The 27,657-nt window shown below is 36.9% G+C and overlaps 1 protein-coding gene across 3 annotated transcripts in view; it reads right to left on the bottom strand.

The window, feature by feature from the left end:
• Positions 1 to 27,657, bottom strand: part of PREX2 (phosphatidylinositol-3,4,5-trisphosphate dependent Rac exchange factor 2) — a 288,710-nt gene that overhangs the window by 216,367 nt on the left and 44,686 nt on the right. The gene's annotated exons all lie outside the window — the stretch shown is intronic.

Below are 27,657 nucleotides of genomic sequence, written 5' to 3'. Positions count from 1 at the left end.
GCAAAACCAGGAGTATAGTGTCACAAAAGCCAACAGAGAGAGGGCTTCAAGAAAGAAGGAGTGGTCAATCGCTTTAACAGTGCTGAGAATTCAGGTAAGGTACAAACAGATATGTGACTTGACAACACAAGGTCGGTCACTGGTGATCTTGACTGTGGCACTCCCAAATGAATGGATAGAAGGAGAAATGGAAAATAGAAAGATGGAGTCTATAACCACAGAAAACGTTTAAAAGTTTTTAAAGTTTTGCTGAGAGAGGGAGCAGAGATATGGAGGTGAATTTAGAACAAGGAACAGTTTATTTTTTAAGCTAGAAAATACTAGCTCAATTCATTGTTCGAGTTACATTTTATGTTCCCTTATTATACTTTTGGCAAATCTTTCATAAATTCTCCAGTCCACTGGATCTCATTTTTTCCTGAACACCCATTGAGTCCCAATTTTTTGAGTAGGACTCCTTTATTTAACATAAAAAAAAGTACTAGACATGCATATTGTGGTGTTACGGTCTGTAAATTTAAATACATATTAACTATTAACCACTAAACAAAATTCAATGACAAGCATTGTTCTTGGCAGTGGTTCTTAAACATTTTAATCTCAGGACTCCTTTACACTCTTAAAAATTACGGAGAACCACAAAGAGCTTTTATTTATGTGTATTATTATCTAACAATATTTAATATGTTAGCAACTAAAACTAAGGAAAATTTTAATATTTGCTATCCAAAAAATTCATTTATTTACAAATTTATTTAAAATTAACAATTATAAACCCATTACATGTTAACATATATAACATACTTTTATGAAAAACAGCTATCTTTTCCTAAAAAATTGTAGTACGAAGTATGGTACTATCTCATAAGAATGCAAATTTCTTTAACGTCTGGCTTAATAGAAAATAGCTGACTTCTCAAATGCTTCAATGCATTGTGATATATTGTTTGGAAACGTATTTTCAATGATAGTTGGAAAAGGGAAAAATATGTTCATTGCTATAACATTTTCAGTGAGTTGTGAATATTCTTCTTTAATACAACAACAAAATTCAATCAGTGGTAGTTTCTTAAAGGTAGTCATGATGTGGAATCCGAAACCGTATCAGTGAACTTTTCATACTCTGTTACCTTAAAACCCATTGACCTATCTTGGAATTTGAAGAGACCTTTTAATCATGTTTGATGTTGTCCTTTTTTTTTTTTTTTTTGCGGTAAGTGGGCCTCTCACTGTTGTGGCCTCTCCCATTGTGGAGCACAGGCTCCAGACGCGCAGGCTCAGCGGCCGTGGCTCACGGGCCCAGCCCCTGCGCAGCATGTGGGATCTTCCCGGACTGGGGCACGAACCCATGTCCCCTGCATCGGCAGGCGGACTCTCAACCACTGAGCCACCAGAGAAGCTCAATGTTGTACATTTTTAAATAGTAATTCACTGAGAGTTATGCATATCTTCCAAATATTAACACATTTCATTATTCAATATTTAAAAACACATCACATTAGTTAATGTCAGTATATCCAACTCATTAGAAAAGTCTTTAAGTGTAAGGAAGCTGCCAAGCTCACAGTGATAGACATAAATTTTCCAAACTCTAAATTCACTTGAATTTATCACCATAAGCAAATACTACCAGTTTTTTTCTTGCAATGACAGGCTCACTTCATTCTTTTTTGAGAAAATATCTTCCAAATACCCCAAATCTGAAACCACAGTTCATCCCACAGCTGCTGTTTCAAGTAAATATGATGTTCCACAGCAACTCAAACAATCACACCCAGTCTTTCCCTGGAGACAACCATAACACTTGCATATGCAGCAAAGTACCTAGCTATATCTCCCATCTCATCTCACAGAATATTAAACAGATGTGCTTAAGAGTCAAGATTTAATAAAATTAATAATTTTTACAGCTTTATCCAGAACATTCTTCAATGCAACCGGCATTCCCAACCACCCACGCGAGTGGGTGACAGTGAAGTATACAGTGACAACTAGTACAGTGACAACTAATACAGTGACAACTAATACAGTGACAACTAGTACAGTTTGGTGCCATTGCGTTGACTCACGCTAAAGCACTGGCAGCTTTACACATCCTTGCTTTGCACCATTAGTGCAAACATCAACACACAAACAGGTGAAAACAGAATTACAACTTACCAGATCACAAAAGCCTGAGCTGAAATGTTTGCCAGAAGCAGTACAGGTTAGGAGATCCTGAACTGTAACTGACAAATTATTGAAGGCTCAGTATGGACAAGTCTGAGGATTAAAACTCCAGGGGGACACAGTCAAAGGAGGGAGGGGAGGGCTCACACTTTTGTGAGTTTTACCTCCAGGAGCTTTACCACTTTCTCACAGTGAATATCAGAGTGAAATCTTCTCCTGTGCCCCTAGAGGGAGGGGAAAAGTAACCATTTTGAAATACATCAGAGCATTCTGTTCTTCTTAATGAGGCCTGCTCAAGAAGAAACTATTTCACGGGAGTCTACACTATTGGGGTTATAGCAGAGCCTAACTGAACTGTGGGAAGAGAAATGCGGACTCCTGCCTGCTCTAATCTTCCAGATGGGAAAAGAAAACTACTCAACCCTCACTTACACTTGCCAACTTTTTCCATATAAGGAGGGGGGACTACTGAGAAAAATTGGTGAAGGTCACAGCTCAGGGACACAGGCTCACCAAAAGACTTAATCATAAGACTACAGAACACTTCCCATCCCCCCACATCTTACTTACCACACACTAAAGGCCTATTTACCAGAGTTCCTTTCACATAGTACATCATGTCTGGCTCTCAACCAAAAATTACAAGGCATACTAAAAGACAAAAAAAGCAGATAGAAGAGACAGAGCAAGCATCAGAACTAGACTCAGATATGGCAGAGATGTTGGAATTATCAGACCAGGAATTTCAAACAACTAGGAGTAATATGCTAAGGGTTCTGCTGAAAAAAGTAGACAACATGCAAGAACAGATGGACAATGAAAGCAGAGAGATGGAAATTCTAAGAAAAGATCAAAAAGAAATCCTAGAGATTTTTTTCAAACTGTAACATAAATGAAGAATGCCTTTGATGGGCTCATTAGAGACTCGAGTAAAGAATCACTGACTTTGAGGATATGGCAATAGAAACTCCAAAACTGAAAAGCAAAGGAAAAAAAAAAAAAAAAGACTGAAAGAAATGGGATAGAATATCCAAAAACTCCACAGTTCTCCACAGTGACATATGGTATAATATATACATAATGGGAATAACAGAAGGAAAAGAGAGATGAGAGAACAGAAGAAATATTCAAACAATAATGACCAAGAATTTCCCCAAATTCACGTCAGATACCAAACCACAGATTCAGGAAGGTCAGAATACCAAACAAGACAAATGCCCCCAAAACCCCACAATTAGACATATATTCAAACTGAAAAAAATCAAAGATTAAAAGAAAATCTTGAAAGAGCCAGAGGAAAAAAACACCTTACTTACAGAGGAACAAAGAAAAGAATTACATTTGACTTTTCCTCAGAAACCATGCCAGCAAGAAGAGAATGAAGTGAAATATTTAAAGTGTTGGGAGAAAAAAAATCACCAACCTAGAATTCTGTACCCTGTGAAACTATACTTCAAAAGTGAAGGGAAAATAAAAACTCTCAGATAAACAAAAATGGAGTGGTAGACCTGTCTTGCAAGAAAGAGTAAATGTTATTAAAACAGAAGGCAAATGATACGGGTCAAAAATTTGGATGTACATAAAAAAAGAAAAAAAAATCAGAGAGAAGCAATAAATGAAGGGAAAATAGAAACTTTTATTTTTCTTACTCTAAATTGATCTAAAAGAGAAAAGTTTGTTGAAAAGAATAACAGCAACAATGTATTCAATTATGTATGTATATGTGTGTGTATACATACACATGCTTATGTATTCTTATGTACAAGTGACATGAATGACAGCAATGATACAAGGAAGAAGAAGGAGGTATTAGGAATATTTTGTTATTATAAGGTACTTGCACTACCCATGAAGAGTTATAGTGTTATTTGAAGGTGTACTTGAATCACTTGTAAAAGCATATTGCAAACTCTAAGGCAACCACTAAAAGAAAAGTTTAAAAAGTATAATTGATATACTAAGAAAAGAGAGAAAATGGAATCAATAAGATGCTCAATTAAAGCCACAGAAAGAATGGAAGACAAAAACAGAAAAAAAAGGGCAATAAATAGAAAACAGTAAAAAATATGGGAGATATTAATCCAACTATATCAAGAATCACACTGAATGTCAAGGGTCTAGATACACCAATTAAAAGAGATTGTCAGAGTGGATCAAAAAACAATTCCCAACTCTACATTGTCTAAAAGAAACCGACTGTAAATATAAAAACACATACAGATTGAGAAAAGGGATGGTAAAAGATATACTATGCTAACATTAATCAAAACAAAGCAGAAGAAGCTATATTAATTTCTGACAGAGCAGATGTCAAAAGCAAGACGAGTTCTCAGAGATAATTAAAAAGATGTCAATTCTCCAAGAACACATAACAACCCTTAACATGTATGTGTCTAACAAGAGCATCAAAATACATGAGGCAAAAACTGATAGAACTGTAAGGAGAAATAGATGAGTCCACTATCATTGTTGGGGACTTAATTTTTTATCAGAAGTGAAAATATCCAGCAGGCAGAAAATCAGTAAGACACAGCTAAACTCAACAACATTATCAATTAGCTGGATATAATGGACATCAATTAACTATATCCAACTACGCAGAAAATACATTCTTCTCAAGCTCACATGGAATATTGACCAAAACAGAGCATATTCTGGGGGATAAAACACATCCTAACAAATCTAAAAGAATAGATATCATAAAATATCTGCTCAGACCACAATGGAACTAATTAAACTAGAAATCAATAATAGATAGAAGACCCCCAAATGCATGGATATTAAACAATACACTTCTTAATAACACATAGGTCAAATAAGAAGTCTCAAGAGAAATATGAAAACGTTCTAAAAAAAATGAAAATATAGCTCACCAAAATTTGTGGGATGCAGCAAAAGAAGTGCTTAGAGGGACATTTATAGCATTGAGTGCATACGTTAGAAAAGAAGAAAGATTTGGACTTCCCTGGTGGTCCAGTGATTAAGACTCCGTGCTTCCACTGCAGGGAGCATGGGTTCAATCCCTGGCCAAGGAAATTCCACATGCCATGCGATGCAGCCAAAAAGGAAAAAAAGAAAGAAAGAAAAGAAAAGAAGAAAGAATTAAATCAATCATCTAAGCTTTTGCTTAGGAAAGAAGAGCAAACTAAATCCAAAGTCAGCAAAAGGAAAAAATAATAAAAATTAGAGGAGAAATCAGGAAAACTTAAAACACAAATCAACAGCAAAACTCAACAAAACCAAAAGCTGGTTCTTTGCAAAGATAAATAATATTGATAAGCCTCTAGCCAGATTAATGAGAGAGAGAGAGAGTAGAGATGTAAATTACTAGTATCACAAATGAAAAATACAACATTATCACAGATCCCATGGACATAAAAAGGATAATAATGGAATACTATGAAAAACATTATGACCACAAATGCTAACTTAGGTGAAATGGATCAATTCCTTGACAGACATGATCTGCCAAAATTCACACAAAAAGAAATACAATTTAAATAGGACTATATCTATTTAAAGGAGCTGAATCAATATTTAATAACCTTCCAAAATAGAAAGCACCAGACCAAACGAGTCCACTAGTGAATTCTATGAAACATTTAAGGGAGAAATTATATCAATTCTCTAGAGTGTCTTTCAGAAGACTAAAGTAGAAGAAATACTTCCTAACTTGTTCTGTGAGGCCAGCATCCCTAATACCAAAATCAGACAAAGATTTCACAGGAAAACTACAGACCAATATCACTCACAAACTAGATTCCAAAATCCTAAACAAAATATTAACAAATAAAATCCGAAAATGTATAAAAAGAAGTGTACACCACAGGCAAGTGGGATAATCCCAGATATGCAAAGCTGGTTCAACATTTGAAAATCAACTAATGTAATCCATCACATCAATAGTATAAAAGTAAAAACCAGGGCTTCCCTGGTGGCACAGTGGTTGAGAGTCTGCCTGCCGATGCAGGGGACACGGGTTCATGCCCTGGTCTGGGAAGATCCCACATGGCGCGGAGCGGCTGAGCCTGTGAGCCATGGGCGCTGAGCCTTCGCGCCCGGAGCCTGTGCTCCGCAACGGGAGAGGCCACAACAGTGAGAGGCCCGCGTACCGCAAAAAAAAAAAAGAAAAAGAAAAAGAAAAACCATATGGTCATAACAATAAATGCATAAGATGCATCTGATAAAATCTAACAGCCATTCACAAAAAATGCTCTCAGCAAACTAAGAACAGAGGAGAACATCCTCGACATTACAGAAAGTCTTTTAAAACCCTACAGCTATCATTACACACAATGGTGAGAAACTAGAAGCTTTCACTGAAAAACAAAACAAACAAACAAATATAACAAAACAGAAAAAGACTTACACATACAGAGAACAAACTACTGGTTACCAGAGGGGAGCGGGGTGGGGAAAGGTGTTTAATAGGTGGCTGGAAAGTCAAATGGACAGAAGATGAAAGAGAAATCAGAATCATTCTCAATGCAATTATAGTCACGTGTAAAATTATTAAAAATAAAAGTGAAGGGCTTCCCTGGTGGCGCAGTGGTTGAGAGTCCGCCTGCCGATGCAGGGGACATGGGTTCGTGCCCCGGTCCAGGAAGATCACACATGCCGCGGAGTGGCTGGGCCCGTGAGCCATGGCCGCTGAGCCTGCGCGTCCAGAGCCTGTGCTCCGCAACGGGAGAGGCCACAGCAGTGAGAGGCCCGCGTACCACAAAAAAAAAAAAAAAAAAAAAGTGAAAATTTAGGAAATTTATTGAGATGGTTACAATAAAAACTACAATAAATGCGAACATTTCTGAAGTGTGTCATTTGTTAATTTTTAAAGTTTTGCTAAGTTTTCGTTAAGTTTTTTTAAATTTTTGCTTATGTTTTTGTGATTTTGATTCCCACATCTCATCTCACAGTTCAGCCTGTAAAAATAGGTATATTGGAGCTGTCTTTCTTGGATATTTAACTTCCATCGACCTAAGACAATGAGTTAGTCTAAAGCAGAGATCGAGAACAGTAGTGGTATTTTTTTTTAGTAGAGGTATTTTTAAACATAGCACAGAGTGGTTAAAACATTGATTCAACTGCTAACGTTTAAAGAAGTAACAGCATTCACATAAAAGTAACTATAGTCTCTCTTCAAACACTAGGGAAAAATCAACACAGGTCTCACATTCCTGAACGGTTACAATGGGCTAGAGCAAAGGCAGCCACAAGTTTTCATTTGCTTCAGTCACCACTATTCCTTATTATCCCTACACCAAAGTGAAACGTTACCTGTTATTTATTTTTACACTAATGTTGTTATCATTCTTACACAAAAATCCATTTTATTCATGTTTGTGACTTAGAAATTTCCACAGCCATTTCAGTTTTCAGCCCATAGTCTTGAGATTTTGCAATGGCCCTTTTGGCTCTGATAAATTTTTAATCCTGATTGTTCCAGACTTCTAAGTTTTAAAATAGCATTTGATCTTAAAGTATTTGAGTGAAAAAGTACTCCCAAGATAAGAGAGACATAAAAACCTTAAATAGAAAAACTAAGAAAACTTAACACCTAGTTGCTTAACACCTAGTTTTTCAAAGAATTCGGAATCAAGTTAGATGCTAATTCTTAGAAGTGATATTTTCTACAGACAACTCTGCAAACCATGTCTACAGCTAGTTTTCTCAAAGACTGAAAAAACTCTAAGTCCTTTATTTTAAACTATTAATTTTTTAAAATAAAGTGACTTTTGGGGCAATAAACTCTTCTTGGCTTAGACATTCTAATAAGTATCATTTGATTTCTAATGATCTTCTGTTCTTTGTATTGTTTTGGGTGATGGATCTCTCCAGAGTAGTCAGGGATACACCAAACTTTAGGGAGAAATCAACTAAATAAAGTAAATAAGATTAAGAAACACCCAATGACTACAGTCAGCTGTTTTGAAACCCCTCAAAATTAACCCTCCATGTTCCCCCCCAACCCACCTGCAAACAGCTGCCCACATACCTAAACAGACACAGGATGCCTCCTAGATGTGGAGTTCAGCCCTATGGTTAGCATCTATGAAGGAAAAGGCTCTAAGCTTCAGTTTCCTCACTCAGTAAATCAGGTTAATAATAATAATATCTATCTTTGGGACAGATGAAGAACTTTTGCACAGGTCATTTTTGTTGGCACTTGGACAGTGCTAGTGCCTAATTCGGACCAAATAAATGTTAGCCAGCCAACACCACTGATGAACATAGATACAAAAATCCTCAACAAAATATTAGCAAACAGAATCCAACAGCACATTAAAAGGATCATACACCATGATCAAGTGGGGTTTATCCCAGGAAAGTAAGGATTCTTCAATATATGCAAATCAATCAATGTGATAAACCATATTAACAAGTTGAAGAATAAAAACCATACGATCATCTCAATAGATGCCGAGAAAGCTTTCGACAAAATTCAACACCAATTTATGATAAAAACGCTCCAGAAAGTAGGCATAGAGGGAACTTTCCTCAACATAATAAAGGCCATATATGACAAACCCAGAGCCAACATCATTCTCAATGGTGAAAAACCGAAACCATTTCCACTAAGATCAGGAACAAGACAAGGTTGCCCACTCTCACCACTATTATTCAACATAATTTTGGAAGTTTTAGCCACAGCAATCAGAGAGGAAAAAGAAATAAAAGGAATCCAAATTGGAAAAGAAAAAGTAAAGCTGTCACTGTTTGCAGATGACATGATACTATACATAGAGAATCCCAAAGATGCTACCAGAAAACTACTAGAGCTAATCAATGAATTTGGTAAAGTAGCAGGATACAAAATTAATGCACAGAAATCTCTTGCATTCCTATACACTAATGATGAAAAACCTGAAAGAGAAATTAAGGAAACACTCTCATTTACCACTGCAAACAAAAGAATAAAATACCTAGGAATAAACCTACCTAAGGAGACAAACGACCTGTATGTAGAAAACTATAAGACAATGATGAAAGAAATTAAAGATGATACAAACAGATGAAGAGATATACCATGTTTTTGGGTTGGAGGAATCAACACTGTGAAAAAGATTATACTACTCAAAGCAATCTACAGATTCAGTGCAATCCCTATCAAACTACCAATGGCATTTTTCACAGAACTAGAGCAAAAAATTTCACAATTTGCATGGAAGCACAAAAGACCCTGATAGCCAAAGCAATCTTGAGAAAGAAAAATGGAGCTGGAGGGATCAGGCTCCCTGACTTCAGACTATACTACAAAGCTACAGTAATCAAGACAATATGGTACTGGCACAAAAACAGTACCAGTAAATCAGTGAAACAGGATATAAAGCCCAGAGATAAACCCATGCACATATGGTCACCTTATCTTTGATAAAGGAGGCAAGAATGTAAAATGGAGAAAAGACAGCCTTTTCAACAAGTGGTGCTGGAAAAACTGGACAGCTACATGTAAAAGAATGAAATTACGGCTTCCCTGGTGGCGCAGTGGTTGAGAGTCCGCCTGCCGATGCAGGGGATGCGGGTTCGTGCCCTGGTCCGGGAGGATCCCGCATGCTGCGGAGCGGCTGGGCCCGTGGGCCATGGCCGCTGTGCCTGCATGTCTGGAAGCCTGTGCTCCGCAGCAGGAGAGGCCACAGCAGTGAGAGGCCCACGTACAACAAAAAAAAAAAAAAAAAAAAAGAATGAAATTAGATCACTCCCTAACACCATACAAAAAAATAAACTCAAAATGGATTAAAGATCTAAATGTAAGAACAGACACTATAAAACTCTTAGAGGAAAATATCGGAAGAAGACTGTTTGACATAAATTGCAGCAAGATCCTTTTTGACCCATTTCCTAGAGAAATGGAAATAAAAACAAAAATAAACAAGTGGGACCTAATGAAGCTTAAAAGCTTTTGCATAGCAAAGGAAACAATAAAAAAGACGAAAAGACAACTCTCAGAGTGGGAGAAAATATTTGCAAATGAAGCAACTAACACAGGATTAATCTCCAAAATATACAAGCAGTTCATGCAGCTCAAGGTCAAAAAAACAAACAACCCAATCCAAAAATGGGCAGAAGATCTAAATAGACATTTCTCTAAAGAAGATATACAGATTGCCAACAAACACATGAAAGGATACTCAACATCACTAATCATTAGAGAAATGCAAATCAAAACTACAGTGAGGTATCACCTCACACTGGTCAGAGTCATCAAAAAATGTACAAACAATAAATGCTGGAGAGGGTGTGGAGAAAAGGGAACCCTCTTGCACTGTTGGTGGGAATGTAAATTGATGCAGCCACTATGGATAACAGTATGGAGGTTCCTTAAAAAACTAAAAATAGAACTACCATACGACCCAGCAATCCCAGTACTTGGCATATACCCTGAGGAAACCATAATTCAAAAAGAGTCATGTACCACAATGTTCACTGCAGCACTATTTACAATAGCCAGGACATGGAAGCAACCTAAGTGTCCATCAACAGATGAATGGATAAAGAAGATGTAGCACATATACACAATGGAATATTACTCAGCCATAAAAAGAAACGAAACTGTGTTATTTGTAGTGAGGTGTATAGACCTAGAGCCTGTCATACAGAGTGAATGAAGTAAGTCAAAAAGAGAAAAATACCACATGGCAACACATATTTATGGAATCTAAAAAAAAAAAAGGTTCTGAACAACCTAGGGGCAGGACAGGAATAAAGATGCAGATATAGAGAACGGACCTGAGGACACGGGGAGGGGAAAAGGTAAGCTGGGAAGAAGTGAGAGAGTGGCACTGACATATATACACTACCAGATGTAAAACAGATAGCTAGTGGGAAGCAGCCGCATAGCACAGGGAGATCAGCTCAGTGTTTTGTGACCACCTAGAGGGGTGGGATAGGGAGGGTGGGAAGGAGACGCAAGAGGGAAGGGATATGGGGATGTATGTATACGTATAGCTGATTCACTGTTATAAAGCAAAAAGTAACACACCACTGTAAAGCAATTATACTCCAATAAAGATGTTTTTTAAGAAAAGAAACTACTGATATTAGGGGATATTTGTCGTTTTGCAGTAGTTGAGAAAATTTTCTGCATCTTGGTGGATATGTAACAAAACTCATAAAGTTTGAATAGACATTAGCTTTTTCTTTGTTAGTTTACATATCCCAGGTCAGAACAGGATGCATAAAATATTTTTTAGTTATCATAACTTTTTTCTTTTTCCTGGAAGGAATGTTTTCTTCTTTACCTGCACCCAACTTGCCTCATGAATATTCAACTGTTGACAGCACTGCAAGCCAATAACCATGGAAATGAACTCACTAATAACAGTTTGGTGGCTCTTATTTGCCTTATGAAGTATGTAGAAGGAATTATGATATTCCTATTTCATTTTCTTCTTGGTTTTTGAAATATAATGGGATTACTGATAATAATGTTACCCCAGATTTTCACAGTCGAGTTTATTTTTCTCCTACTTCTTGAATGTATAAGTAAATGCTTTCAGATATTTGTTTTCTTGCAGATTGTTAATATAATTTTTATGAAGAAAATTATGAATAGAAATTATGAACGGTTAAAAACCATTTTAAAATGTTAAAATATTTTACGTATTTATACAGACACAATACCTAATCCTCTTACTGGTGCATTGATTAAAACTTGCTGGGTGGATATTGTAAAACTGAATGATTCTTCTTGAAGGTCTTATTTCACAGATTAAGTATGCTGTAATTAAGAAAGCATCTGGCAAGTGTATTTGGTGATAGAAAATGAAATAGAAAAAAAGTAGTAATAATGGCAAACAGTTATGTATTGGTCCTTGATGTGCTGGTTGCTTTAATATATTAATTTATTTAGTCTTTACAACAAGTCTATAAGAGTGGATGCCATATTACTCTCATTTAACAAATATGGAGACAGCCTCAGAGGGGTAAAGGTGATCGTGAGATGTCACACATCTAGTAATTAGCAGAGTTGGGATTTGAACCCAGGCAGACTGGCTCTTAACTGCATTACATTCTTATCTTCTATTATATTTTGCCAAACAGGATTACCCACAGTCTGAACACCTGTGCATTCTTTCCCCGTTGATTTAAAGTACCACTGGTATTTTAAATACTCAATTCCCTCCTACTTGGGATTTTTCTGGATTCTCTTCTGTTCCATTAATCTACTTGTCTATATTAGCCCAACACTAACCATTTTTATTACTATACATTAATTCTTTTTAGGAATAGAGTTGGAGTAGAATGAAAAAAAGAAAAGGAAAGAAAACTGCTAAGGAGTGAATGGTCTATTAAATATTGGGGCATGAGAAAAGGAGAGAAGGGGAAATGGTTAAGTCAGAAGTGCAATGGGATGTTGAAAAGTCATATGTGTTTTAAGGATAAGAGTGGACAATTTTAGAATCAGTTTTAGAAGGTCAAGTAGATATACAAATTTCTCAATAAAATTTTTCTTTACATTAGTTGAAACAAATATTTATCATGAAGAGAATTTAAAACTCTTTCTTTTGTACCTCATGGGGTCGCACAGTGAGCTAGATCCGCCTGTGAGAAAAAAGAGGGGGGTAGGTGTCAGGCAGAGACGGATCTTCCAGTTGGGATCCTCATTCATTTCTCTGGGTTGTTTTCCAGCATTAAGTACTTTTCCTTCCCCCACTGCTTACATTTCCTTTTCATGGGAATTGAATTCTCTCTTAATGACTTAAACAGGAATAGTGTTCTGCACTTTAAATTCGGGAAATGACAACTTTCCTGTGCCAGAGAAAAATCTGTGCTTGAGAATATTATCCATATAATGTGCTTTGTACTTCCCGCTTAGCCTTTTCTTTCATTGTGCTTTTTTTTTGAGTTATCTGACATCCATGTCAATTCCTGAACAGCACAATATGAAGTATTATACTGGAGACACAATAGTCTGCTGGCATCTCTGAATAAATATTTGTATAATATTAAAAATGGCAATTTAGCCGACTTTTATTACAGGAAAATTTCACAATTATGTTCATGTAAGCTCACGAACTGCCTTTCAGAGATTTGTTTTATCCCATGTTGATCACCAACTGACACCACGACACATACGTTTATCTGAAATGCCACCCAGAATTGTGGGATATTTGAAAATCTTTATTTTTTTGTTGTAATTCTGAACGTATAGAAAAGTTCATTATTTTCATCTGACTTTAAGCTCTTTTATCAATACAAACATTATGATTTGTGAATTATGAAGGCATAGATTTTAATTTAAATTTTGCAACCTAGCCTAATACATTATCTTTGTTGAATAATTCTATTTGTGCTCTAAAGGGTTGATAGCATCTAGAAGAGCTAAGGCAACTTCAAGAATATTAGTCTTCTATTTTATACCTGACTCTTCTGTAGTTGTTTTCAGATTGCCTGACAGCTTACTTCATCAGCCTGTGTGATTCTCCTCCACACCCAGATCAAGTAGCAGCTCACTGAAATCAAAGCGGTGGTCTAGCCATGCTTCACATACATTGTTCAATGTTTATGAATACCTTGTGTTCTAAGTCCTCTCAAGGATTATGGAGATCAGCTCCAGCCTTTATTAACACCTTATAGTTTGATCTTGAATTGATTTTTTTCCTACCTTCCATTTGATAATTTTTAAATTTCTGGAATGTTTAGAAAACATGAATAGAGAGATTGACATGAACCACATTTGAAGGCCAGCCTGGAATCCGGAGTAGAAAAGATCCAGTACAATTTGACAATATGCAATATATATGTATATATTAGATTTTCCCCCTACGAGTTCCTTGAGTTATTTGTTTTAAAATCAACGAATTCTTCCAAAGTTAGAGTTAGTTGGATCGACTCACTATTAATAGAGGAGCAGAGAGGGGGAGGCAGGGGCCTTACCCTCTACTTCTGTTCTCTCGTATTAATTAAAACCAGAGAAGAAGGATGATACAAATGAAATTATTCACAAAACAGAAACAGACTCACAGACATAGAAAATATACTTATGATTACCAAAGGGGAAAGCGGCAGAAGGGATAAATTAGGAGTTTGGGATTAACAGATACACACTACTATGTATAAATTAGAAAAACAACAAGGACCTACTGCATACCAGAGGAGACAATATTCAATATCTTATAATAACATAATGGAAAAGAATCTGAAATATATACACAATATATATGTATGCATAACTGAATCACTTTGCTGTACACCTGAAACACTGTAAATCAACTATAATTCAATTAAAAAAATGAAAACAAAAACATGGTAGAAGTAAGAGAACTGTGGCGGTACTTGTAGTACTCGTAGCAGAAATGCCAGCTAACACTGTTTTTTTCTTTAACATCTTAATTGGAGTATAACTGCTTTACAGTGTTGTGTTAGTTTCTGCTATATAACAAAGTGAATCAGCTTTACATATACATATGTCCCAATATACCCTACTTCTTGCGTCTCCCTCCCACCCTCCTTCTCACCCCTCTAGGTGGTCACAAAGCACCAAGCTGATCTCCCTGTGCTATGCGGCTGCTTCCCACTAGCTAGCTATTTTACATTTGGTAGTATATATATGTCAGTGCTACTCTCTCACTTCGTCCCAGCTTACCCTTCCCCCTCCCCGTGTCCTCAAGTCCATTCTCTATATCTTCATCTTTATTCCTGCCTTGCCCCTAGATTCTTCAGAACCATTTTGTTGTTGTTGTTTAGATTCCATATATATGTGTTAGCATACAGTATTTGTTTTTCTCTTTCTGACTTACTTCACTCTGTATGACAGTCTCTAGGTCCATCCACCTCACTACAAATAACTCAATTTCATTTCTTTTTACAGCTGAGTAATATTCTACTGTGTATATGTGCCACATCTTCGTTATCCATTCATCTGTCCATGGACACTTAGGTTGCTTCCATGTTCTGGCTATTGTAAATAGAGCTGCAATGAACATTGTGGTACATGATTCTTTTTGAATTATGGTTTCCTCAGGGTATATACCCAGTAGTGGGATGGCTGGGTAATATGGTAGTTCTATTTTTAGTTTTTTAAGGAACCTCCATACTGTTCTCCATAGTGGCTGTATCAATTTACATTCCCACCAACAGTGCAAGAGGGTTCCCTTTTCTCCACACCCTCTCCAGCATTTATTGTTTGTACATTTTTGGATGATGGCCATTCTGACCAGTGTGAGGTGCTACCTCATTGTAGTTTTGATTTGCATTTCTCTAATGATTAGTGATGTTGAGCATCCTTTCATGTGTTTCTCGGCAATCTGTATATCTTCTTTGGAGAAATGTCAATTTAGGTCTTCTGCCCATTTGGGTTGTTTGCTTTTTTTGCTATTGAGCTGCTTGTATATTTTGGAGATTAATCCTGTGTTAGTTGCTTCATTTGCAAATATTTTCTCCCATTCTGAGGGTTGCCTTTTCATCTTGTTTATGGTTTCCTTTGATGTGTAAAAACTTTTAAGTTTCATTAGATCCCATTTGTTTATTTTTGCTTTTATTTCCCTTTCTCTAGGAGATGGGTCAAAAAAGATCTCGCTGTATTTATGTCATAGAGTGCTCTGCCTATGTTTTCCTCTAAGAGTTTTATAGTGTCTGGCGTTACATTTAGGTCTTTAATCCATTTGAGTTTATTTTTGTGTATGGTGTTAGGGAGTGTTCTAATTTCATTCTTTTACATGTAGCTCTCCAGTTTTCCCAGCACCACTTATTGAACAGGCTGCCTTTTCTCCACTGTACATTCTTGCATCCTTTAACACAGATAAGATGAGCATATGTGCGTGGGTTTATCTCTGGGCTTTCTATCCTGTTCCATTCATCCATTGGTACTGTTTTTGTGCCAGTACCATACTGTCTTGATTACTGTAGCTTTGTAGTATAGTCTGAAGTCAGGGAGCCTGATCCCTCCAGCTCCGTTTTTCTTTCTCAAGATTACTTTGGCTATTTGGGGTCTTTTGTGCTTCCATGCAAATTGTGAAATTTTTTGTTCTAGTTCTGTGAAAAATGCCATTGGTACTTTGATAGGGATTGCACTGAATCTGTAGATTGCTTTGGGTAGTATAGTCATTTCCACAATGTTGATTCTTCCAATCCAAGAACATGGTATATCTCTCCATCTATTTGTATCATCTTTAATGTCTTTCAACAATGTCTTATAATTTTCTGCATACGGGTCTTTTTTCTTAGGCAGGTTTATTCCTAGATATTTTATTCTTTTTGTTGCAGTAGTAAATGGGAGTGTTTCCTTAATTTCTCTTTCAGATTTTTCATCATTAGTGTATAGGAATGCAAGAGACTTCTGTGCATTAATTTTGTATCCTGCTACTTTACCAAATTCATTGATTAGCTCTAGTAGTTTTCTGGTAGCATCTTTGGGATTCTCTATGTACAGTATCATGTCATCTGCAAACAGTGACAGTTTTACTTCAATTTTTCCAATTTGGATTCCTTTTATTTCTTTTTCCTCTCTGATTGCTGTGGCTAAAACTTCCAAAACTATGGTGAATAATAGTGGTGAGAGTGGGCAACCTTGTCTTGTTCCTGATCTCAGTGGAAATGGTTTCAGTTTTTCACCATTGAGAATGATGTTGGCGCTGGGTGTGTCATATATGGCCTTTATTATGTTGAGGTAAGTTCCCTCTATGCCTACTTTCTGCAGGGGTTTTATCATAAATGAGTGTTGAATTTTGTCAAAAGTTTTTTTGGCATCTACTGAGATGATAGTATGGTTTTTATCCTTCAATTTGTTAATATGGCGTATCACATTGATTGATTTGCATATATGGAAGAATTCTTGCATTCCTGGGATAAACCCCACTTGATCATGGTGTATGATCCTTTTAATGTGCTGTTGAAATCTTTTGCTAGTATTTTGTTGAGTATTTTTGCATCTATGTTCATCAGTGATATTGGCCTGTACTTTTCTTTCTTTGTGACATGTTTGTCTGGTTTTGGTATCAGCTCTATGGTAGTGGCTTCATTAAATGAGTTTGGAAGTGTCCCTCCCTCTGCTCTATTTTGGAAGAGTTGGAGAAGCATAGGTGTTAACTCTTCTCTAAAATTTTGCTAGAGTTCGCCTGTGAAGCCATCTGGTCCTGGAATTTTGTTTGTTGGAAGATTTTTAATCCCAGTTTCAATTTCAGTGCTTCTGTCTGGTCGGTTTATATTTTCTATTTCTTCCTGGTTCAGTCTCACAAGGTTGTGTTTTTCTAAGAATTTGCCTATATCTTCCAGGTTGTCCATTTTATTGGCATATAGTTGCCTGTAGTAATCTCTCATGATCCTTTGTATTTCTGCAGTGTCAGTTGTTACTTCTCCTTTTTCATGTCTAATTATGTTGATTTGAGTCTTTGCCCTTTTTTTCTTGATGAGTCTGGCTACTGGTTTATGATTTCTGTTTACCTTCTCAAAGATCCAGCATTTAGTTTCATTGATCTTTCCTATTGTCTCCTTCATTTCTTTCTCATTTACTGCTAATCTGATTTTTGTTTTTTTTGTTTGTTTGTTTGCGGTACGCGGGCCTCTCACTGCTGTGGCCTCTCCCGTTGCGGAGCACAGTCTCCGGAGGCGCAGGCTCAGCGGCCATGGCTCACGGGCCCAGCCGCTCAGCGGCATGTGGGATCTTCCCGGACCGGGGCACGAACCCATGTCCCCTGCATCAGCAGGCGGACTCTCAACCACTGCGCCACCAGGGAAGCCCTGCTAATCTGATTTTTATGATTTCTTTCCTTCTGCTAACTTTGGGGTTTTTTTTTTTTGTTTTCCTTTCTCTAATTGCTTTAGGTGTAAGGTTAAGTTAGTTATTTGAGATTTTTCTTGTTTCTTGAGGCCTGACTGTATTGCTATAAACTTCCCTTTTAGAACTGCTTTTGCTGCATCCCGTAAGTTTTGGGTCATCGTGTTTTCATTGTCATTTGTTTCTTGGTATTTTTTGATTTCCTCTTTGATTTCTTCAGTGATTTCTTGATTATGTAGTAGTGTATTGTTTAGCCTCCACGGGTTTGTATTTTGTACATTTTTTTCCTGTAATTGATATCTAGTCTCATAGCATTGTGGTCAGAAAAGATACTTGATATGATTTCAATTTTCTTAAATTTGCCAAGGCTTGATTTGTGATCCCAGGTATGATCTATCCTGGAGAATGTTCCATGAGCACTTGAGAAGAAAGCATATTCTGTTGTTTTGGGGTGGAATGTCCTATAAATATCAATTAAGTCCATCTTGTTCAATGTGTCATTTAAAGCTTGTGTCTCCTTATTTATTTTCATTTTGGATGATCTGTCCATTGGTGAAAGTGGGGTGTTAAAGTCCCCTACTATGATTGTGTTACTGTTGATTTCCCCTTTTATGACTGTTAGCATTTGCCTTATGAATTGAGGTGCTCCTCTGTTGGGTGCATAAATATTTACAATTGTTATAATATCTTCTTGGATCGATCCCTTGTTCATTATGTAGTGTCCTTCTTTGTCTCCTATAATAGTGTTTAAAGTCTATTTTATCTGTTATGAGAATTGCTACTCCAGCTTTCTTTTGATTTCCATTTGCATGGAATATCTTTTTCCACCCCCGCACTTTCAGTCTGTATGTGTCCCTAGGTCTGAAATGGGTCTCTTGTAGACAGCATATATATGGGTCTTGTTTTTGTATCCATTCAGCCAGTCGATGTCTTTTGGTTGGAGCATTTAATCCACTCACATATAATTATCAATATGTATGTTCCTATTACCGTTTTCTTAATTGTTCTGGGTTTCTTATTGTCTTTTCCTTCTCTTGGGTTTCCTGCCTAGAGAAGTTCCTTTAGCATTTGTTGTAAAGCTGGTTTGGTGGTGCTGAGTTTTCTTAGCTTTTGCTTGTCTGTTAAGGTTTTAATTTCTCTGTCGAATCTGAATGAGATCCTTGCTGGTTGTAGGTTTTTCCCTTTCATCACTTTAAATATGTTCTGCCACTCCCTTCTGTCTTGCAGAGTTTCTCCTGAAAGATCAGCTGTTAAACTATGGTTAACATAACCTTGTATGTTATTTGTTACTTTTCCCTTGCAGTTTTTTATACTTTTTCTTTGTATTTAATTTTTGATAGTTTGATTAATATGTGTCTTGGCATGTTTCTCCTTGGATTTATCCTGTATGGGACTCTCTGTGCTTCCTGGACTTGACTGGCTATTTCCTTTCCCATATTAGGGAAGTTTTCAACTATAATCGCTTCCAATATTTTCTCAGTCCCTTTCGTTTTCTCTTCTTCTTCTGGGACCCCTATAATTCGAATGTTGGTGCATTTAATGTTGTCCCAGAGGTCTCTGAGACTGTCCTCAATTCTTTTCATTCTTTTTCTTTATTCTGCTCTGCAGTAGTTATTTCCAGTATTTTATCTTCCACGTCACTTATCCGTTCTTCTGCCTCAGTTATTCTGCTATTGATTCCTTCCAGAGAATTTTTAATTTCATTTATTGTGCTGTCATCACTATTTGTTTGCTCTTTAGGTCTTCTAGGTCCTTGTTAAATGTTTCTTGTATTTTCTCCATTCTATTTCCAAGATTATGGATCATCTTTACTATCATTACTCTGAATTCTTTTTCAGGTAGACTGCCTATTTCCTCTTCATTTGTTTGGTCTGGTGGATTTTTACTTCGCTCCTTCATTTGCTGTGTATTTCTGTGTCTTCTCATTTTGCTTAATTTACTGTGTTTGGGGTCTCCTTTTCGTAGGCTGCAGGTTCATACTTCCCATTGTTTTTGGTGTCTGCCCCCAGTGGGTAGGGTTGGTTCAGTGGGTTGTGTAGGCTCCCTCGTGGAGGGGACTAGTTCCTGTGTTCTGGTGGATGAGGCTGGATCTTTTCCTTCTGGTGGGCAGCACTGTGTCCAGTGGTGTTTTTGGGGAGTCTGTGAACTTATTTTGATTTTAGTCAGTATCTCTGCTAATGGGTGGGGTTATGTTCCTGCCTTGCTAGTTGTTTGGCATCGGGTGTCCAGCACTGGAGCTTGCTGGTCATTGAGTGGAGCTTGGTCTTAGCATTGAGATGGAGATCTCTGGTACAGCTCTCACCAACTGATATTACCTGAGGCCAGGATGTCTCTGGTGGTCCAATGTCCTGAACTCAGCTTTCCCACCGCCAAGGCTCAGGCTTGACACCAAACCGGAGCACCAAGACCCTGTCAGCCATATGGCAGGGCTGCCAGCTGGGATATCCCACTAGGCCATCTGCTTCTTGGTCAGCACCTCCCTGCACAATTGGTACCCAGGGCCCAAACCACTGATCCATCAATAGTTTCTTGGTTTCAGAGGACTTGAATCAACCTAGGTCTTCAAGGTGGCCTTTTGAAGATGTAAATGAAATTATTCAAGGCTGAGTGTGGATAACTAACACTGTTTAGGGCAATTATCTGCAGAGCTTGGAAATGCAAATCACATGTAAAGGATAAACTGAATGGTAAACTGAAACCTAAGCTGAATAAGGCCCAACGTTTGGGGGTGTCTGGAAGTCCTAAGCACCTCAGCAAGTAGACTTCAGGCAGCAGTGAAGTATTAATGGAAATGGGAGTATGTAGTGCATGGTCACTGGTCCAAAAGTGACCCCAAGGGATGCTGCTTGGAGTGGAGTGAGATGAGTGGGTGTGAAGGAGGGAGGGTAGGATCTCATGAAGAATAACTCCTGTTGTCGTGGCCTCTTCCTAATGCGGTAGGCTTTAATGTCAGGCCCCAAACCCGAAAATGAACTGGGATAAAAAATCAGAAATGAGGCAGAACCTAATTTTATAGTCTGGCTGTACACCATTGGGGCAGATTATCAGCCTGAAGCTCAGTGGGGAAATTCGTGTCCCAGCTCGTTCCAGGACACTCGATTTGGGACAGAAAAACTAATTCCAGACCATGCCTCCCAGGGTGGGCAGCGATCCCCTTTCCCTTCCAGCTTGGTCAGGACTGTTTCAGGGGCCCTGGGGAGGCAGAGGACACAAGAGCTTAAAGGACCAGCAAACTACAAATGAGCTGCTTCCTCCATGTCAACTATAAAATTGTACTTTCCTATCAGAGAATAATGGTGGGAACTGCATTTCAAAATTTCATATTCAGCCATATATCCTGAAATCTATAGGGAGTGGACATCTCATTGGGAAACTAGCACATATGTCCTGAAGTATGTATACAATTTTACCTCTTGTCACCAGCCAAAAAGGAACAATATCCTCATAGGATGTGATAATCATTGTATATCTACCCTGTGCCATCTACCCTGTGTATATCTGTCCTAGGTACTAAATAGATAATGATAACAAGGCCAATTCCCTCCCCTCAAGGAGCACGCATTCCAGGGACCAGATATGCAAAAATAAACCACCAAATGTACAACTCAGTTTCAGGTGGTGATGATTACTATGAAGAAAAATAAAACAGACTAAAGGGAAGAGTGAGGAACTGAGAGCCAGGAGAGAGTTCTCTGGAGCGGTATCATTTGAGGAGAGACAGTAGGGAGCTGAAAAGGGGAGGCATGGAAATATCTGGGAAGGAAGAGTAGGCAAAGGGAACAGCAGATGTAGATGAAGCTGGGGTATGTGGACCCAAAGGAAGGGTAGAGTGGGTGTAGTGGACCACAAAGGATGTGGGGGTCACAGTGATGACGTATTTTCAGTGTGATGTGAAGCCCTATGCAAATTACCTCAGTGAATGCTTCAGTAATCCTGTAGAGTGGGGTATAATCTTGGCTCCATTTCAGCAGTGGAGAAACTGAGTCCCAAAGGTTACGTAACTTCTCCAAGGTCAAACAGCCAGGAAATAAAGGAGCCCAGATTCAGTCCCTGCTTCACTCAGCACTACGTCTCCAACCACTCACTGGATTGCTAGACCCACGCTTCCCCACAGGTAAGTTACAACTGTCAGGTCAGGAGACCTCGTGTGGAGGCTGAAATAAAACCAAATTATACTCAGTTTCTAGATTTGATTTCCAAAGTTCCTCTGACTGCCTTGGAAAGGATGTCACTGTTTTCATATATTTTAGCAGAGAAATTGAATAAGTCTCTTCTGTTCAAAGCTACTTGACTTTGATTGTACTGGATTTTTCCCTAACTGAATAAAAATCACAGCATTTGAGCAACCTTATATTTCTGTAACAGAATATTGCTTATGGGAGAAAATTCTCCAGAAATCCTTTCCTCTTATCCCAATTACAGCATGTAAGTTAAGAAGAACACAATAAAGAACACAATACAATGAGTACCTACTTTCAGTTAACAAGTTACAGCTGTTCCGAAGGGCATGCTACAGTCTTTCTGGTGACATACTACTCACTGGTTTCACCTAGGAAAACTGTCCCATCTGAATTATCTTTTGCTCTCTGAGGAATTTAGATACTTAAAGGGTCACCTTGCTTTAATCAAAAGTTATTGTATTAAGAAACTACTACTTAAAGGAATATAGCAGCTTATAAGGGTTTAGGATATAGTTAGGAGAAATCCCAGTCCCCCTGAAAGAGTCTTCAGAAATCTTTTAAGACTAATGTACTAATGAATTAAAAGTGGCATAAAAATCTCCTTTGAAGCTGACTGATGCAGTTGATAATGATAATAATTAAACATCACTCTCCAGAGAGCTAACTGTTCTTGGTACAAGGTGAAAAGGTGAGTTCCTTAACTAGCATATTTTCCCTAAACTATCAGAGACCCAAAATTCCTAATTCAAAACTGTCAGATAACTATATTTAACCAGTTATCAAACTGTAACATTTACCACTTTCTCAAACTAATGGTTCAACACACTGTTTTCCACCATGAAATTAGCATTATGATTTTAAACAGATTAGTGACATTTTCCAAATCCCTTAAAATTAGTAAGTACCACATATACTTTGCAGTACAGTTTTAGGAAATGCTGCTTCACAAAAAATCCATTAAAAAAGCTAGAGTAATCAAGATAAGGCATCATGGGCATAGGACAGACAAATAAACCTTTGGAACAGAATAGAGAGTAGAGATATAACCTCAAACATAAAGTTTAATTGATTTTTCACTAATATGCTAATTGGAGTCAATGCAGAAAGAAATGTCATTTAATAGATGTTTCCAGAAGAACTGTATATCCATCTGGAAAAAATAAAAAAACCTTAATTCCTTCATTCTTTACGTAAAAATTAATCATAGTTTTATCACAGACCTAAATCTATAAGAAATACAGAACTTGCAGAAAAAAATAGAAAATACATCAGCATCTTGGGATTAGCAAACATTTTAGGACAAAAAAAGTACTAATTTTTAAAAAAATGTAAAATAGAATTTATCATGATTAAAAGCTTTTGTACCCATCAGAACACAATTAATTAAGGAAATTAACAGTCAAGCTACAGACTGGGGAATTCTGTAATACATATATCTGACAAGGGACCCTTATGTAGAATATATAAAGAATACCTACAAACCAATAATAAAAAAGAAACACTACCCAATTTTTTTAATGGGTAAAAATGTGAACACAAAAAAGATATGGAGGGGACTTCCCTGGTGGTCCAGTAGTTAAGAATCCGCCTTCCAATATAGGGCACATGGGTTCAATCCCTGGTCAGGGAACTAAGATCCCACATGCCACAGGGCAATTAAGCCCATGCACTCTAGAGCCTGTGCGCCACAACTAGAGAGCCCGTGCACCACAACTGCTGAGCCCATGCACTCTGGAGACTGTGCACCACAACTAGAGAGAAGCCCATGCACTGCAACAAACAGCCCACGTGCCGCAACTAAGGCCTGATGCAGCCAAATAAATAAATATTTTTTTAAAAAGGTACAGAAAAGTCAATAGGCACATGAAAAGGTACTTCAGATCATTAACTATCGGGAAAATGAAACTTAAAATGAGAATAAGATAATACTAACTAAACACCATGATCTAAAAGTATAAAGACTGAGAATCCCAAGTGTTGGCAAGAATGTGAACCTGGGACTCTCATGCCTTCCTCATGAGAATGCAAACTAGTAAGCACAGCCACTCTGAAAAAGTTTCCTATAAAGTTAATCATACATTTTCCATATCACCCAACAATCCAACTACATGGAATTTAACCCCCCAAATGGAAAGATATGTCAACCCAACGATTCATGTCCAAACATTCATGGCAGCTTTATTAATAATAGATAAAAACTGGAAACAACATAAATGTATATCAAGTAGTTAATAGATAAACAAATTATGTTCTCACTATGTACTATAAACATAAGTGAGCACAACAAATTTTTTTCATAAATATTATCCATTAAGATGTATCTTAACTTATAATTGATGAAGTAAATATTTGCCTATCATCTAACAAAACAACTCAATAGTTTTTCACTCATGTTGACAATTTGAAAGTTTTCAATGTAAATAGTTCTCTCAAAAAAAATAGGTTCAACACGGTGTGGTATCTTGGATAATGAAGCACAGTAAAAAGAAACTAATTTTGTCTATCTGTTATGTAAAGATAACTATTTTCAAGTTGCAGTATTACTTAAGTACATATATCTAGTTTTATTTAGGACTACAAATGATACTCTAAAAATAAGTTAAAGTGTCAATCATCAATTACCTTCAAACCAGGAATTTATATCATATTCTGTTTGTGATATATATCAGTGAAAATAAAAAATTAAATTCAATAATCAAAAGGGCTTTTAAGAAAACATTATGCATTATACTAATCATAAAAAAATTTAACCATGAAAAGCCATGTAAATTCTATTCTGTGGCTTTACAATAACTCTAAAATGTATACTTTCATTATCCATAAAACATTTATTATGTAACATTGTGTATAGAGCACAGTGGATGTAAACAGTGCACCAGAATTAGTCTAAAAGAAAAGAAAAGGTGTGAAGAGAAAACTGTGGAGGGGAGAGAATGGGAGACAGAAGAAAAGAAAATGAAAAAAGGATAAAAGGAAAGAGAAATATTCCCCTTCAAAACATTTAAAATTTAAGTTTAGGGTAGAATTATACACATATCAAATTATGTTAAAACTTTACAGAACTTTTTAGCGTAAAATGTCTTCTAGGCTCTAAACCCTATCTCCTCTCCAGGTATAGTCCTTACTTTTAAAATCCCCCTGAATGTTACACTGACTGGCACATAGCTCAAGATCATAAAGATGTGTTAAATCACTACCTGGACCTCATGGTGAAGTAGTTCTCCTAAAAGTTTAGTCAGCAAAGCTACTTATTGAGAAAATTCTTAAAGACTAGGATGAAATCTGTTTCTGATTCTCCTAAAGAATCTAGCCCAGGGCCTTACACATAATAGTTGCTTAACAAAAGCATACTAAATCCATCTGGCGTAACTATTTCTTTTCTCCAGTGTTCTTCTCTGAATTCAAATTTTTCAACAATTGCTTAATATATGATTATGTGAAAGTAATTCATAATCATCTTTATTATCTTCTTCAATCACAGGAAGCTATTTCATTCAAGGTTTTTAAAAACCAATTAGTTGACATCAAAACGCTGTAAAGTGAAAAGAATCTCCTCTCTTCTCCACCACAAAACTTAAAATAATACGTTCTGTAACAACATTAAGACAACTCCAACAACGGGATTTTTGTTATAGTGTCTATGCCAATAAGATGATTCTTGGGCTGGGCCTTTCCCCTGTCGCGAGTCAGCGGTGGTCTCAGCCAGTCCACCCAGTGATGACCAGCAAAACACATTTCTGAGACAGTAAGAGCATCTATGGCCTTGGAACAGAAGAAAACATGTAGGTCTTGCTTGCATTAGATGTATGCTTTAACCAACAGAATCACCCAGGACTGGATGACAGCAGACAAGCAATAATCAGTTTAAAGTTATATATAATTATTATGCATCATTTCTACAGAACTTAATCAACCCTTTTTAGTATTATCTCTCAGCCATTTATCCTCCTCAAGACATCCTGTGACTCCAATCACTTCTTCCTTTAGTCACCAGTGTTATTTATGATGAGAACTGCATCTACCTGTCTGTATAAACTCAATCCATCCTTCAGGGCCCAGACCAAAGCCCTCTTTGCCCATGAAGATTTCCTCTAATCCTTTGACCTATATTTTATCTTAATTAAATGGCCAATTGAATTTATTGGATAAAATGTTTATTGGACATTTAATCTTATATTTGGGTATCTCCATGGTGATTAGCACTGTACAAAATGCTCAATAAATAGCTAGTGAACTGAAGTAATATTCTAAAATTTCAAAAAGTAGTTGTAAGATATAGTATTCTTTCTAAGAAACAAGAATTATAATTACAAATTAGACATCTCATCCTCAATCATCCGATTCCAAATGGATGCTATTATCTGGAGAAGGGATACAGTCTAATAAAATATGCTACATGGTCAGAAATATAGCCAAAGAGGGGCATTAATTTGAGAAACTATCTGTTTTTAAAAGAACAGAATTCTCAGATGATCAAACATCCATTTATAAATACTTACGTATCTAGAACCATTGTTAATAATTGTTTCCACATCATTAAGAAAAATTAAAACATTGTGAAATCTGTTTGCAAACATAAGCGAAGGATAGTTTCAAGTGGTTCAAGTTCTGAAATAAATAGTTCACAACTTTCAAATATTATTTTTAAAGTAAACACTGCAATTTTTTCATAAGCTCAGAATTTCCAATTGAAATGTGTTCAACTACTGTTTTTCTTTCAGAATAACTAATTACATTGCCCCCGTTCTTCTAAGGCACCAGTTATGAGCCCCTAAACCCTCTGAAAGAACTCACTTTGGTTCCTCTAACAAGAAGACAGTTCCTATTATAATCAGATGAATAACCCAAACTAATGGAATTCAAATCGTTACTAAAGAGGCTACAGAAAATAAGCTTTGACTACTTCTAAATCAAGGTGCTAACATTCAGATCCTATGGTTGTGATGCCATTAACAATGATTTTTCTTGGAAAACACTGCCCTGTTTTCAAGAACGCCTAAACCATTATATGCTGTATTAGAACATTAAAAAGGAAATCTGTCTTAAAAATTGTTTATCATTAACACTCAGTCTCAAATGTTTTTGTTTAAGACTCAGTATCTGATCTAATCAAAGTTTAAGCAGTGTTCCATAAAATTCTGAAACACTCCATTTCTCCAAGTTCTTAAATGTTTCTCAGCCTACATGCTTGCTGAATGAACAAACACTAAGGAAATGTTAATCATACTTCTCAGCTGAGACTAATTAATACAGAAGCACAAAAATTTGGCATTTATCCATGAAAACAGAGAAAAACCAGGATGTTAGGTTGGTTGGGGAGGGTTATATCTTAACACCTGTGTCTATGACATTGCGGTACCCTCATCCTTACTGAACCACAGAAATGGCAAAGAAACTGAGCAGATGTCCTTGATTTAACCCTCAGACCTATGTAACATTCCTGCACACGCAGCTTAGCTTTGGCCTCACAGAAGACCAGTCTATACCAGTTCTGGAGAAAGTAAGACAAAGACTTAGTGTAGGTCAATATGGGCCCTGTCTATGGAAAAGCCAGTCTCTCATCAAAAGAATCTACATGCTCCCTTATCAAAGAGC

This window comes from Globicephala melas, chromosome 17, assembly GCF_963455315.2.
Source record: "Globicephala melas chromosome 17, mGloMel1.2, whole genome shotgun sequence".
Taxonomy (NCBI): Eukaryota; Metazoa; Chordata; class Mammalia; order Artiodactyla; family Delphinidae; genus Globicephala; species Globicephala melas.
Note: the sequence above shows the minus strand (reverse complement) of the source record. Positions and strands in the feature narration are given on the sequence as shown.